The sequence below is a fragment of the Oryctolagus cuniculus genome, chromosome 3, assembly GCF_051225735.1.
Source record: "Oryctolagus cuniculus isolate XC-2025 breed Fujian yellow rabbit chromosome 3, ASM5122573v1, whole genome shotgun sequence".
Lineage (NCBI taxonomy): Eukaryota > Metazoa > Chordata > Mammalia > Lagomorpha > Leporidae > Oryctolagus > Oryctolagus cuniculus.
Genome location: NC_142869.1, coordinates 127,703,733 through 127,719,024, shown reverse-complemented (window position 1 = coordinate 127,719,024; position 15,292 = coordinate 127,703,733). Strand labels below are relative to the sequence as shown.

At 48.7% G+C, this 15,292-nt stretch overlaps 1 long non-coding RNA gene across 2 annotated transcripts; it reads left to right on the top strand.

Annotated features, from left to right (window-relative positions):
• The first annotated feature begins 2,209 nt into the window (after positions 1-2,209).
• Positions 2,210-12,238, top strand: LOC149127501 (uncharacterized). Of its 2 annotated transcripts, none has more exons than XR_016231265.1 (4): positions 2,210-2,587; positions 8,495-8,663; positions 11,404-11,468; positions 12,038-12,238. It is a non-coding gene; the product is annotated as an uncharacterized LOC149127501 (long non-coding RNA). The 2 variants fall into 2 exon arrangements; XR_016231264.1 differs by lacking the exon at positions 2,210-2,587 and adding an exon at positions 7,758-8,184.
• The last annotated feature ends 3,054 nt before the right edge of the window (positions 12,239-15,292 follow it).

The window sequence follows — 15,292 nt, the reverse complement described above, 5'->3', positions numbered from 1 at the left end:
GCACCCCATCGTGGATAATGACCCTCCTGGGGCTCAAGTCCCCTTTCATCCTGTCCACTGGTGGGTGTGGGATGCTTTGTGTTCGGATCCTAATCGCATCACCCTCTGAGAGGGTGGACTTCAACATGCTGCTCATCATCTCAATCTCAGGTTCTTCAGCGTTCAAGGCTCTAACACTAGCACAGGCATTTTCAGGAAGTTCAAGTATCACAAAGAAACTAGCCAGATATACAGAATGATGTGCATGGGTGATACACAAATATCGCATGATGTAAATAAGGAGCTTGAGCATCCTTGGAATTGGGTGTCTGTAGAGATTTTGGACTCCAATCCCCCTGGTACGTGGAGGGATGACTGTGCTTCTTGCCTGTTTGCATATGATGCCACAAGTGTCGCATTTGGCTCCTGCTTTCATCAGGCATCCTCGTTGATCCTAGCCCACACTCTGTTGTCCTGTCCTTGACCTACCACTACCAGGCAGATGCAGGGATGTGCTGGGGGAGTTGGGTGTCCAGGTGTGTGTGCTCCCATCTCTTCTCCCTGCTGTGACCCCTCCACACTTCCCTTCTTCCATCAGTGGCCCTGGGATGTGAACGCTTGTATCCACCTGCTCGCAGGTGCGGTGTAAGGATTGAATAATAACTGCAGCATGGATCTAGAAGAGGGGGAATTATTCTATCTATCTATTTATTTTTAAAGATATTTTATTATTTATTTGAAAGAGTTATAGAGAGCCGGCACCGCGGCTCAATAGGCTAATCCTCCGCCTTGTGGCGCCGGCACACTGGGTTCTAGTCCCGGTCAGGGCGCCGGATTCTGTCCCGGTTGTCCCTCTTCCAGGCCAGCTCTCTGCTGTGGCCCGGGAGTGCAGTGGAGGATGGTCCAAGTGCTTGGGCCCTGCACCCCATGGGAGACCAGGAGAAGCACCTGGCTCCTGCCTTCGGATCAGCGTGCTGTGCTGGCCGCAGCGCGCCAGCCGCGGCGACCATTGGAGGGTGAACCAACAGCAAAGGAAGACCTTTCTCTCTGTCTCTCTCTCTCACTGTCCACTCTGCCTGTCAAAAAAAAAATGAAAGAAAGAAAGAAAGAGTTATAGAGAGAGGTAGAGACAGAGATAGAGACAGAGAGAGAGAGGTCTTCCATCTGCTGGTTTACTCTCCAGATGGCCGCAACAGCTGGAGCTGTGCTGATCTGAAGCCAGGAGCCAGGAGTTTCTTCCAGGTCTCACACGTGAGTGCAGGGGCCCAAGGACTTGGGCCATCTTCTACTGCTTCCCCAGGCCACAGCAGAGAGATGGATCAGAAGAGGAGCAGCTGGGACTAGCACGCATATGGGATGCCTGTGCTTCAGGCCAGGGCTTTAACCCACTGTGCCACTGTGCCAGCCCCAGGGAATTATTTTAAATGGGCTTGAACAGAGGTTTAACGAGCTCGCTGAGTCAGCCGTATTTTTGGTGCTGTGGTTCAACTCGGTGGTCCCCAGTTCTGCCTGATTATTCTTGCTGCTCTAAGAATAAAAAAATCAATGTTAATATTTTTTTCTCTTTTAACCATGTCTCTACAGCCAATATTTTCCCCCTCTGTCTCCCTGTATGACAGTTTTCCCTTTGCATTTCTGTGTGCCTGGGATTTATGTAGTGTCTCCTTTTGCTAAGAACACAGGCAAGTTTGTAATGACACTGCGCTTCTCGTCACACCTGGGAGCAGCGGTTGTATACATTCACTCTCATTATCTGATAAGGAAGATTATCTCCAGGTTCCTGGGAGGCAATGCCTCCTGTCCATTTGCTTTCCTGCATAGCTTGGCTGGGCAGAGCAGACCTCTTTGTCCAACGTGCACCTTGGCGAGCATTGCTAACGAGGGCTGTGTCACAGAGTTCTCCCGGGCACCCTTGCTCCTCCCTGGCCAGGCTTTGGGGTGTCCCTTAGGGTGCACAGGGGCCCTGGGAGCCTCCAGGTGGGAGCAGAGCTGCTGCTTGTGCCAGCGGGGATTCTCATTGGTTCCTCCTGGTCCGCATTCAGGGTCTCTGAGTGTCTTTCCTCAGTGATCAGCTGCTGACTGTCAGAGTGTGAGACACACACCTGGTGCCGGGGCATGCCAGCTTCCTTGAAATCTGCCCACTGCTTACCCCTTTGCCTTTATCCCTTGCCCCCCGGTGTTGGAACCTGAGCTCTGGTCAAGCAGAGCCGCCTGACAACACCCTCTTCCAGGAACCACCGTAAAGGCTGGTTACTTCACAGGGCAGTAGGCCATGTTCTCCCGGCAAGGCCCTTGTCTGTTTCCGCACTAGGCTCCAACTCCGTAAGTGGGGCCCCGTCTCGCTGTCTCTCCTGCACCCGACAAGGTGGACAGATGTGCTTGGCCAAGGCCTGCTCAGCACCAGCTTTCACGGCAGTGCAGAGACTGCATCCGGGCAGCGGTTCTCTCCATATGCCCGCACTCCTGTTGCCCATTTGCCTTTGCTTGACAGGGAGCCCCTGTGGTGCAGAGGTTAAGAACTTGTTTGCACCTGCTCAGCCTGTAAGTGGAAGAGACAGCAATGGACTCCAGGCCTCTCGTGCTTCAAGCCCTCTGGACTGTGTGACAGGTGATTGCTTCCTTCCTCTCTGATTCTCCTGCCCCTGCATCGTGACAGCCACCCCCCCCCCAACCCCCTCCACTGACTCTCCGACCTTTCGTGTGATTTCCTGTTGCTGAGGAGCAGATGGTCATCTTCGTGACTTCAGAAGATGTGGTCTCTGCGTGCTTTGTGCACAGTGTCCCTCTCCCCTTGTGGCTTCCCTGTCTTCCTGTGCCCTGAGCCAGGACCCAAGAGCAAGTTCTGGGGACTTCTGCCTTGCTCTCTGGCTGCTGTGAGATGAGGGAGACAGGGCTGGTGGCTCTTCTCCCTGCTCTCTAGTTGTGCCCTGCAGAGCAGCGGAAGGCAAACTTTCTGTGAAGGGCATGTGGTAAACATTTTAAGCTTTGTGGACTAAGATATTATTTGTGTCACTTTATTATTTTTAAAGATTTATTTTATTTGTTTGGGAGGCAGTGAGATGGAGATAGGGAGAGGAATAGGGGGAGGGAGAGGGAGAGAGAGGTATCTCCCATCCATTGGTTCACTCCCCAAGTGCCCACATCAGCCAGGACCAGGCCAAGCTGAAGCCAGGAGGCTGAAACTCCATCCAGGCCTCCCACTGGGGTGTAGGGGCCCATATGTTTGAGCCATCTTCAACTGCTCCAGACACATTAGCAGGGAGTTGCATCAGAAACAGAGCAGCCAGGACTTGAACCTGTGCTCTGATGTGGGATGCTGGCTTCGGGTATGGTGGCTTAACCACTGAGCCACAACACCCAGCCCCTCATTTTATGGTTTAAAGGCACAGGCATTGTTCAGGTTTAAATGGTCTCTGACTTACAGTGGTTCAACATCACTGTTCTTTGGCTTCATTGTGAGGTAGAAGTGAGAAACATTCAGTAGCAATTGTGGCTGGGATTCTGGGTCAGAAGTGGTCCCATCATGCCTCAGGATGCTGGGCAGCAGCAGCAGCTATATCTCCCGCTCTCTCTGGATGGAGGGAAATCCTCCAGGCTCTGCAGCATGTTCCTGGATGTCCTACAGGGCAGGTGCATTCCACTTGTTTCCACTTATATGTTTATATGTTCTCAACTCAGTGGGATGTAACCCCATGACAAGTAACCCATGTGGTTAAGAGCCATTTAAATTCTTTTAAAAAGTACATCTATTTATTTGAAAGTCAGGGTTAGAGACAGAAGGGAGAGACAGAAAAAAAGAGAGAGAGAATCTTCCATCTACTGGTACTCCTCCCAGATGAACAAAATGACCAGTGCTGGGCCAGGCCAAAGCCAGGAGCCAGGGGTTTCATCTGGGTCTCCCATATGGGTGGCAGGGGCCCAAGTACCTGGGCCATCTTCTGCTGCTTTCCCAGGTGCATTAGCAGGGAGCTAGATCGGAAGTGGAGCAGCTGGGACTTGAACTTGGTCCAGGAATCACAAGTGGTAACTTAACCCATGCACCACAGTACTGGTCTCATAGTGGAGTTTTTAGTCATGGCAACAGCACAGTGTCCTTTCCAAGAAGCAAGACTGAGGCCAGTGTTGTGATGTAGCAGGTAAAACCATGGCCCATGACACTGGCATTCCATATGGGCACTGCTTCAAGTCCCAACTGCTCCACTTTCCATCTGGTTCTCTGCAAATGGCCTGGGGAAAGCAGCAGAAGATGGCCTAAATATTCTGGCCCCTGCCTCCCATGTGGGAGACCTGGATGAAACTCCTGGCTCCTGGCTTTAGGCTGGCCCAGCCCTGGCCATTGCAGCCATCTGCAGAGTAATCCAGAAGACAGAAGATCCTGTGTGTGTGTGTGTGTGTGTCCCTCTCTATATATACTCTGACTTTCAAATAAATGGATAATTTCTTACAGAAGAATTTCAGTGGCGAGTGGCATGAACTGGCCAGGGGGAGAAGCTGGTGGTGACAGGGAAAGGAGGGGTCCTAACAGGCCCTGGCATTGGTTTCCAGCTGACACAGGCTGGAGCAGGGCTGATGCTCAAAGCACCCCTGGTGATGAGGGTTAGGGCAGTTTCCAGCAACATCTGTCCTGGCACATTTCGCTTGGTAGAGTCATGAGATGTGAAGGCCTGGGTGGACAGCTTGGGCCTCCCTCCCCTGGGAGGCAGCATCTATGCTCTGCCCAGGCAGGGCTGACCCTGACACCCCAGATGCTGGCTTCACTTCACAAATTAGAAACACATCAAGCAAGTGAGCAATTTGAAAGAGAGACAGCATGGCGGCGGGAAGAAACCATGTCCGCTTAAGTGCAGCGTTTCCTTTGAAGCAAAGCATTTCTCTGAAACAGTTGCCTGGTGCCTCGGAGAGACTCCCTCCACCCCTCTCCCCCGCTCCAAGCACTGCCTTCCTGGAAAGGTCAGACTTTTTAAAGGTTAATTTTTACCCTTAAGAAAAACACAAAACAAACTGCTCGGCTGCATGTTTAATGAGTGTTTGGCGCAGCAGCTCCCGCAGGCACCATTCCTGATGATTTGATTTAAACAAAGAATGGTTTGGCAATAAAGGGCCCTCGGTGACTTCTGACTTGAGGAGAGTGAGCCGTGTGTGTCTAAGGACCGCTTTCATATTCCTGACTTGTCCTCTCCTCACTCCCCAGTAGCTGTGTGACTCCGCGAGTCCTCCGTCTCTGCGCTATGGTACCTACACCTAAAATCATCCTCACACAGAGGGAACTCAGGATCTTGCCCTGGCTTTTTTTTTTTTAAAAAACAAAGATTTATATTTAAAAGGCAGAGAGAGAGAGAGAGAGACAGAGAGAGAGAATCTTCTATCTACTGGTTCACTCACTAATTGACCACAGCCCGGAACCTGGAACTCGATCCAGGTCTCCCGGTGGCTGACACCTGCCAGTTTCCCAGGTACATTAGCAAGGAGCCAGACTGGAAGCAGAGCAGCTGAGACTTGAAGTGGCCCTCTGATGTGGGATGCTGGCACCGCAGATGGCAGCTAGTCCAGCTGCACCACAGTGCCTGTCCAAGGACTCTCTCTTGCCACCACTCTTGTCAGAACCTTCTTCTGCATCCTGGTAACAATTTCCCCAGTGGTCTTTGCACAGCTCATCCATTTTGCCCACTGGCACAAGACACATCCTGAAGACTCAGTGTGATTCTGTAACTCCTGTGATCATTTTTTTCTGTTTCTCATTGTCTATAGAATGTGCTGTGGCTTCAGTGTTTCTGTCCCCTCCACCACTCACGTGGACATTTCATCATTGATGCAGCAGGGCTGGGCTTTGTTCAGATCCTGCAGGTTTTGCCCTTGTGAGCAAAGGGGTCATGGAGGGCTTTTGCTCTTTTGCTCTTTTTCCCTACCTAGCACAGCAGATCAGGTGTCTGCTGATTTGCTGTTGATTTGCTCTTGGCCTTCTCAGCTTCTAGAACTGGAAGAAATCAGATTTTTATTCTTTTTGTTTTTTAAAGATTTATTTATTTATTTGAAAGGCAGAGTTACAGAGAGAGGGAGAGACAGGGAGAGAGGTCTTCCATCTGCTGGTTCACTCCCCAAATGGCCACGACAGGAGATGGGCCGACTCGAAACCAGGAGCTTCTTCCTGGTCTCCCATGCAAGTTTGGGGGCCCAAGCACTTGTTCCATCTTCTACTGCTTTTCCAGGCCATCAGCAGGGAGCTGGATTGGAAGAGGAACAGCTTGGACATGATCTGGCGCTCACAGAGGATGCTGGCAACACAGGCAGAGGTGTAACCTACTATGCCATGGTGCCAGCTCCATAGATTTCTGTTCTCAATAAGTCATTCAGCCTCAGCTGTTCTGTAACAGCAGCACAAAATGGACTAAGACAGAAGTTGGCTCCAGCGGGGGTGTGTGGAAGCAGCTTTGGGACTGGGTAATGGGCAGAGGCTGGAGGAGCTTTGAAGTGCAGGCTGGAAAAGTCCATCCTGCAGGGAATTGAGGAGCGTTAAGGGGGTGACTCTTGGGAGGGTCCTGAGGTACAGAGGAGCTACAAGGAAAGTCTGACACTTCCTGGAGATCACTGACATGGCTGTGGTCAGAATGCTGGTGGAAACTGATGGTCAAGGCCATTCTGATGAGATCTCAGACAGAAGTAAGGAGCCAGGAAATGGAAACAAGAGGAAGTGGCAAAGCACTTGTTGAATTATATCAGAGTCCCTGGGCTTTTTGCAGAAGGCAGCGTTGAAAGCAAAGGCCTAGAATGCGTGACTGAAGAACTATCTCTCTAGGCTAGATATTGAGGGGCTGTGTGGCTTTCCCTAGCCACATGTGCTGAAATGTGAGAAGAGGGAAATGACTTAAAGATGGAATTCATAAGTAAAAGTGAAGCAGAACATACAGATTTGGAAAATACACAGCCTGGTCACATAAGGAATAATAAAAAAAAAAACATGCTGTGGACAGAACGCCAGGGATATGGCCATGAGAAAGAGGTTGGTGTGGTTAGAAGGGAAACAGGTGCTGTTCATCAAAACCACCACCAACAGAAAATGGGAGAAGGGTTCTGAGAGCATCTCAGAGATCTTGCAGGCTGGCTGTCTCTTCACAGGCTCAGAGTGGGACCTAGGGGTAGAAGTTTGTCGGGAGAGGGCAGGGTGCCTGTGGGACCCTGAGGTTAACTGCCCAGGGCTTCCCCAAATCCTGCTCCCCACATTCCAGCCTCTGGTCTGGCTCAGGAAGCCCCGCTGAAACCTCCAGTCTCTGTGCTGGCTGGAAGGTACACACCACGTCCATGGGGGCATCCACAGAGTGCTAATTCTGTGTGGTCAGGGCGTGGGAGCTTGGGTACACGGCTGCTTCCACCTAGAGCAGACCCTCCCAGGAGTCCCGGTTAGGCTATGCCCAGCTGAGCAGTGAGGGCAGATCCCCAACACCACGGAGAGCCTCAGTATGGCAGGGTTAGTGGTGCTGGGGGAAGAGGGTCTCAGCCTGGGAGAGTGCAGACACCTGTTCACAAATGAACTGAAAGCCAGAGAGACAGCCCCTGCCTCAGGGCGTCTGCAGAGGGGAACACAAAGATTGCTCTCTCAAGCCTTCAGATCTGTCGTTGGCCTGCTGAGTTTGGACTTACCTGGAACACACTTTCCCTTCCTTCTCTGCCATTTTTCCCTTTTGGAAGGAAAATGTCTGTTCCATGCCTGTCCCACCTTTGTGTTTTGCAAGCGCATCATTTGTTGACTTCGCAGGCTCAGAGCTGGAGGGAAATTTGTTCCAGGATGAAGTACACCTGAAGTCTCCTCTGTGTTTGATTCAAATGGGACTCCCCAACTTCTCAGCTGATGCTGGAGAAAGTGAAGACTGTTGGAGTCACTGGGATAGAAAGAATATCTTTTTCACAATATAAGGACATGAATTTGGGGGCCAGGGTGGAATGCTATGGTTTTGTTCCCTACAAATCTCTTGCTGAAAAGTAATCCCCAATGCAAAGGTGTTGGAAGGCAGGGCCTATAGGGAGGAGCTTGGGTCATGCAAGCTCCATCTTCCTGAGTGGATTGAAGCTCTTATGAGGAGGGATACCAGGGAGGGAGTTTGGTCTGCCTTGCTCTTCCTGCACTTCTGCCTCCCACCATGTGATGATGAAGCCAGCAGACCCTCTGCATATGTCTGAGCCTTGATCTTGGGCTTCTCAGCCTCCAGAACTGTGAGAAAATAGATGTCTGTTGTTTGTAAAGTCACCCTGTCTTCTCAGTCCTGTTGCTGTCTGCCAAGAGGATCATGGCACCAGCCACAATCCTGTGTGCCTGTGTGCCAGCTGTTGGATATTCTGCACTGCAGACAGAGGGCTTTGTGCTTCTTGACCTTGTACAATTTCCAGTTCTGGGCCACGCGGTTTTTTCCACTCATCACCATTGCTTCTCCATCTGAGACCTGCCTGTCGTGGACCATTTCAGGGGCATATTCTGACTGCAGCTTCAAACTCTCCTCTTTACTCTGCCTCTGCCTTCCCACAGATGCCCTGCTTTGGCTGCATCCATGGGACTGTGATCAGATCACAGCTTGCTTGCCCTCACAGGAGAGCGGCTCTGGGAAGTCTTCCCCAGCAGGTGGAGTGGGAGAAGGACCGTTCTGAGCAGGGGTGTTAAGATCTGTTCCTCCTTCAGGACTGAGAGCCATGAGAAGGTGCGTTAATCATGAGTTTCCAGGAACTCCTCTGGTTGATTGGTTGGTGAATTCATTTCTTGTCTTGCACTGCCTTGATCAGGAGCCACAGGTTACTCTGCATGCCTTACTCTATCTGCCTTGACTGGATGTCACTCCTTACATTTTCAGGTTTTTCTCAGGATGATGTAGGTCATGGCTGTCCCCTGACCCAAGCATCAGCATGCCCCCAGATGTCTTTCCCAAGCTAAAGGTCCACCAACTTGGCAGCCAGGAGGAGGGGGGCTGACTCAATTCCAGGGTCATTAATTCATTTACATTGCATTTTGCACCTGGGTCCAGTTTCTCAGCTTTAAGGTCCTTGGTTAGTGCCCAGGGCTGTTTTCAATCCTGAATATTTACAGAAATACCTCCCAAACTTTGAAGTTTATGGGCTGAGTGAACCCAGAGCTGTCAGCACAATTCCTGTGAATTCCAGCTTTGGGTCCTTAGGATCCCCACACAGACCCTTTTCCTGATTCTGATGTAAATTTCTACCCATTTACAGGTTCCTCTAAAACATTACCCAATCCATCCTTATGGGCCCTGTCACTTCTGTGCCTGGTGCTCCTGTTTGTGTTTTTGCTTCTTGTAGGAAATCGGCTGTCTACACAGTCACTTTTTCTTATTTACCTTCCCTCAGTAAAGATAATGAACACTTTTCCTCCTCCCTTAGTTAAGTGTTTTAAAGTGGAACCTTGCAGCAGTTGCAAACCTTATTCCAAACTCAGTTGCAGGCAACATTATCAGCAGGAATAGATCTGGGTTTCTAATCAAGGAGATTGGTGATGATTATTTAACAACATTTGCCTTAACAGAGGTATTTTAAACATGGGTGAGAAAAATGAGAGTTAAATCACCCATTTCCATATTCCCATATGTTTCCACAAAAAGCATATTGGCTTTTTTAAAAAAATCCATTTCTCAAATTTCTTTTTTTAGTAAAATAATTGCAGGCCTATTATGAAGAATTCAGTGTTCATATTGTAATGCAGATTTATAATATGCCTTAAATGAACAATGTGTTCTAAGTTGCAGTTGGGACTTTGCTTAGTTTAAATTTCCAGCTATTTTTAATCACCACTTAATGCACTCCTGGTTTTAACACCAAAGCTAAAACACATTGCATGCTCATTTCTTATTCTAGGGGTCAGACTTCTTTCCAGAGGGCTTTTTTTCAAACACTCAGTCTTTTGGAAGTCTGGATGTGATTGTTTATGGCAATTTCTGCTGAAAAAATTTTTAACTGCTTCACCTGAATAATACTACTCATACTAATAATGCCAATTTTTCTACCTAGACCCTTTTGGGAAACTTAGAATCAGACCTTTGCAACATTCTTCAGTTGTTTTCTTAGCCAGTAGAGCATTCTTTTCTTGGTTTTATGGTTAAAACACGTAACATCCCACAATGATTTTAAACAATATCTACTCTGGTTTAATGGGTATTTCTTTTATTCCCTTTTATCTTAGAGGTATCTTTTTAAAGGTTTATTTATTTATTTGAAAAGCAGAGTTATGGGACTGGAGTGGGGAAGAGACAGAGAGAGAGAGATGAGAGAGAGAGAGAAAGAGAGAGAGAGAGAAATTTGATATCTGCTGTTTCACTCCATAAATGGTCAGAGTGGCTGGGGCTGAGCCAGGCCAAAGCTAGGATCCAGGAGGCTCACCTCCCACATGCATGCAGGGGCCCAAGTACATAGGCCATCTTCTGCTGCCTTTCCAAGCACATTAGTAGGGAGCTGAATCAGAAAGGGAGCAGCCAGGACTTGAACCGGCACCCGTCTGAGGAGCCAGTGTCACAGACAGGGGCATAACCAGCTACACAACAATGCCAGCCCCTGTAGGTGCATTTTCTAAAACTTCAGATGCTTGTACAATTTTGTCTTCTTTTTCACTCACTTACCCTGAACACATTCCAATGTTTAACTCTTCATAAATGTAATTCTTATTTCTCATATCACTGTTTCTGCATCATCAGCCGTCGGAATTTTTATTGCCCCTGTGACAAATGCCTCTAGCCGGTGGTGTGAAGTGAGCTGCTAGGGTCTGATCCTGACGTTGCACTGGCTCTGTGCCTTTGTGCAAGTTGCTCATCACCCCGGTGTTCTCATCTGTAGAAGACTGGTGTTAATGGTAGCCTCCCGATAGGTTTCGCATGCTGTTGCACAAAAAGCCTTGGCATCAATGGCTGGCACAGGCGCAGCCCTAAATACTTGTCATCTGGTATTCTTTTTCATGCTGATTCTTATTTTTTTTTTTTTTTTTGACAGGCAGAGTTAGACAGTGAGAGAGAAAGAGAGAGACAGAGAGAAAGGTCTTCCTTCTGTTGGTTCACCACCCAAATGGCTGCTATAGCCGGCACACTGCACTGATCTGAAGCCAGGAGCCAGGTGCTTCTCCTGGTCTCCCATGGGGTGCAGGGCCCAAGCACCTGGGCCATCCTCCACTGCACTCCCTGGCCACAGCAGAGAGCTAGACTGGAAGAGGAGCAACCAAGACAGAATCCGGCGCCCCAACCGGGACTAGAACCAGGGGTGCTGGCACCGCAGGTGGAGGATTAGCCTAGTGAGCTGCGGCGCCGGCTTTTTTTTTTTTTTTTTTTTTTGACAGGCAGAGTTAGACAGTGAGAGAGAGAGAGACAGAGAGAAAGGACTGATTCTTATGTTTGCAAATGTCTACACTGCTAGTTCCCCAGGCTCCCTGTATATTTATTTTTACAGGTTTGTGCACTGCACAGCTCATCATGGTTGTTGGAGAGTCCCCTGGATATTCAGTACTTCTTGATGTAAGTGGCTTTCCAGGTACAGTAAAACCTTAGTATGGAGGCTGGCTGGCCTGAAGTAGCAGTAGCATTCCCTAAAAAGGCAGCTGTTGCTTTTGCAAATGTAGGTGACAGGTGCATTGTGGAATAGGCTCTGTGTGGGAACAAGGTTATTCCTTCATATGTTGATGTAAACCAAGAGGCTGCCAAGAATACAGAAAGCAGTGTAAGGAGCTGTTTAGAATCATGATGACTGCATTGTCCTGAAATCAACCTAGATGAGTGCCCGAAGGAATTTCATTCATTCCTGAATTTATTATTAGCTAGGACCCTACAGCTCTGGCTATACGTCCCAATAGTCCCAATCAGACCCTTTTGACATTTGGCAAGCTGAATTTCTTTTCTCTGTCTCTCAATCTTACATTTATCAAATTTGCAGAAAGAATCTCTCTAAACTTCAGGGGGACGGAAAGCACTTTGGCCAGTGCTGTAGTGCTGTGGTGCAGTGGTGCAATGCGTTAGGCTGCTGTCTGATGACAGAATCCCATAACAGAGCATCAACTTGAGTCCTGTATGTTTTTCTTCTGATCCAGTTCTCTTCCAATGCACCTAGCAAAGCAGCAGAAGATGGCCAGTGTGCTTGATCCCTTGCCACCTACGCGGGAAACCCAGATGGAATTCCAGGCTCTCAGCTGTGGCCTGGATTAGCCTTGGATGCTGTGGCCAATTATGGAGCGAACCATCAGATGAAAGACTGCTCTCTCACTCTCTCACTTTCTCTCTGTCACCCTGCCTTTCAAGTAAGTAATTCTTCAAACATTAAAAAAAACCTGTAGATATCACTGTAGGTACATGTAGTTAAACTGTGAGTACCCTGTAAATATCTTACTAAAACTGTGCTTTTCTTTGAAAGGTGGTTATTTTATTTCACATTTTCAGGGAAGTCCTTGCCAATGAGGACATTGTTCAGTTCACATGATAGAGGGAGTGCTGTTCAGGACACTGTGTAATATAACACGTTCTGCCTGTTCAAACACATCTTTACTTTTCAAAGCCCACCTGTGTGACCATGTGTGATGGTCAAGATCAGACTCACAGACCTCCCCTCACTGTGTGCTGGTGAGGTGGTGTGAATTCCATGTTGAGTCAGCGAAGACTCAAGAGTTTATCACAGCCGGCGCCGCGGCTCACTAGGCTAATCCTCCGCCTAGCGGCGCCGGCACACCGGGTTCTAGTCCCGGTTGGGGTGCCGGATTCTGTCCCGGTTGCCCCTCTTCCAGGCCAGCTCTCTGCTGTGGCCAGGGAGTGCAGTGGAGGATGGCCCAGGTGCTTGGGCCCTGCACCCCATGGGAGACCAGGAGAAGCACCTGGCTCCTGCCATCGGATCAGCGGGGTGCACCGGCCGCAGCACGCTGGCTGCAGCGGCCATTGGAGGGTGAACCAACGGCAAAGGAAGACCTTTCTCTCTGTCTCTCTCTCTCACTGTCCACTCTGCCTGTCAAAAAATAAAAAAAAAAAAAAGAGTTTATCACACGGCAGAAAGCACAGTGGACTTAATCTTAGAAGACCTGTGTTTGCCTTTGGTTCCCCTGAGTAATTTTCAACAAATGAAAGGATCTCTTCCCCACTCCCTTGCTCTTCCATGCAAGCATCTTTGCATCCAACACACAGTGTAAGAGATAGAACTTGAGTATTATGTTAGAGCCCTCATGCATCCTTCCCCAGTTTAGTTCATCTCCTTCCATTGCTCAAGTAACCGTAACAAAATCTTGTGTTCATTAGTGGACTAAGCTGTCCCTTTTCATCCCCTTTCAATCTCTTTTACGTTTCTGGATGGTGTGGTGTTGTCTAAAAGTGCTATCATAAAAAGGAAAATCCTGAGGAAGAATGAAGTTTATGAGTTTGAGATTTGGACAGACCTTGTAGCTTGCAGCAAGAACTACAATTCTCATTGGACTGATAGCCACTTTGACACACTTCGCTAGGAGTGACTGGTTTTGGTCCTGGCTGCTCCACTTCTGATCCAGCTCCCTGTTGGTGTGTCTGGGAAATCAGCAGAGGATAAGCTGGGTCTTTGGAGCCCTGCTGCCCACATGGGAGATCCAGATGGAGTTCTGGGTTTCTGGCTTCAGCCTGGCCCAGTGTCTCTATGTCTCTCTCTATCCCTCTCTGTAACTCTGCCTTTTAAATTAATAAAATAAGTCTTAAAAAAAACCCTCGATGATTTCTCTTTTTATCTCTTTTATTTTGTCCTAAATGCTTTGCTTTGGTCTAGAGGGAGGATTTTATTTTGTTGCTGTTGTTTTCCTCAATCATCCAGGAGCAGAGATTGTCAAGTCTGCATCTGCATGGGGACAATCATCATGCTGAGGACTCAAAACATGAGTTACACAAGCATCGCATTCCCTTTACCATTGCTGGCTCTCACGGAGCTGTCAATCCTTGCCTCCTCCAGGAAATTTCCTCCTCATTCTATGTGCTGTCACTATAGTTCTAATTCTCCTGCCTGACCCCAGATGGCATGACTTCACCAGGGAAGATGGAGACTTTCCGTGGCCCCTCTGGACACAAGGTGACAAAGAGACAGAGGTGTGCGTTTGAAAGCTAAGTTTGTTTTTTTTTTTTTTTGACAGGCAGAGTTAGATAGTGAGAGAGAAAGAGAGAAAGGTCTTCCTTTTTCTGTTGGTTCACCCCCTAAGTGGCTGCTATGGCTGGTGTGTTGCGGCCGGTGCGCTGCTCCGATCCAAAGCCAGGAGCCAGGTGCTTCTCCTGGTCTCCCATGGGGTGCAGGGCCCAAGCACTTGGGCCATCCTCCACTGCATTCCCGGGCCACAGCAGAGAGCTGGCCTGGAAGAAGAGCAACCGGGACAGAATCCGGCACCCCGACCGGGACTAGAACCCAATGTGCCGGCGCCGCAGGTGGAGGATTAGCCTAGTGAGCCACGGCGCCGGCCGAGAGCTAACTTTTTTTAAAAAAATTATTTGTTTGAAAGGGAGAGTTACAGAGAGAGAGAGAGAGAGAGAGGTTTTCCATCTGCTGGTTCACTCTCCAGATGTCTGCAATGGCTGGAGTTGTGCCTATCTGAAGCCAGGAGCCAGAAGCTTCTTTGAGTCTCCCACACTGGCGCAGGGACCCAAGGACTTGGGCCATCTTCTAGTGCTACCCCAGGCCATATCAGAGCAGTGCATCAGAAATGGAGCATCTAGGACTTGAACCAGTGCTGTATGGGATGCTGGCACTGCAAGCGTTGGCTTTACCTGCTATGCCACAGCGCTTCCCCTAGAGGTAACTTTGAAAAGAGAATAAGATTTCCTAGGCCCAGAGGGCAGAAATTTTCTTGTTGTTAGTACACAAAGTCCTACAAACTTAATTCAAATTTAAGAGACTCAATAGGAACCTTTGCCCAAAGTTAAAGAATAAAAATTGGCTAATTTAAGAAACAAAAAACTAAACTATTTCCCCAGGAAATTCTCATCTTGTCCTTCCAGTTTCTTGCAGGAATAGACTCTCCTCTCTCTTTCCTCTAATCCTTTTGATCTGTTTCCTTGGCCACCTTTATCAATTTCTCCCTCATCTTCCCCTTGTTGGACACCCTGCCTTTTTTTTCTTTTCTTTCTTTCTTTTTTTTTTTTTTTTTTTTTTTTTTTTTTTTTTTTTTTTTTTTTTTTTTTTTGACAGGCAGAGTGGACAGTGAGAGAGAGAGAGAGAGAGAAAGGTCTTCCTTTTGCCGTTGGTTCACCCTCCAATGGCCACCGTGGTTGGCGCGCTGTGGCTGGCACACCGCACTGATCCGATGGCAGCAGCCAGGTACTTATCCTGGTCTCCCATGCGGGTGCAAGGCCCAAGC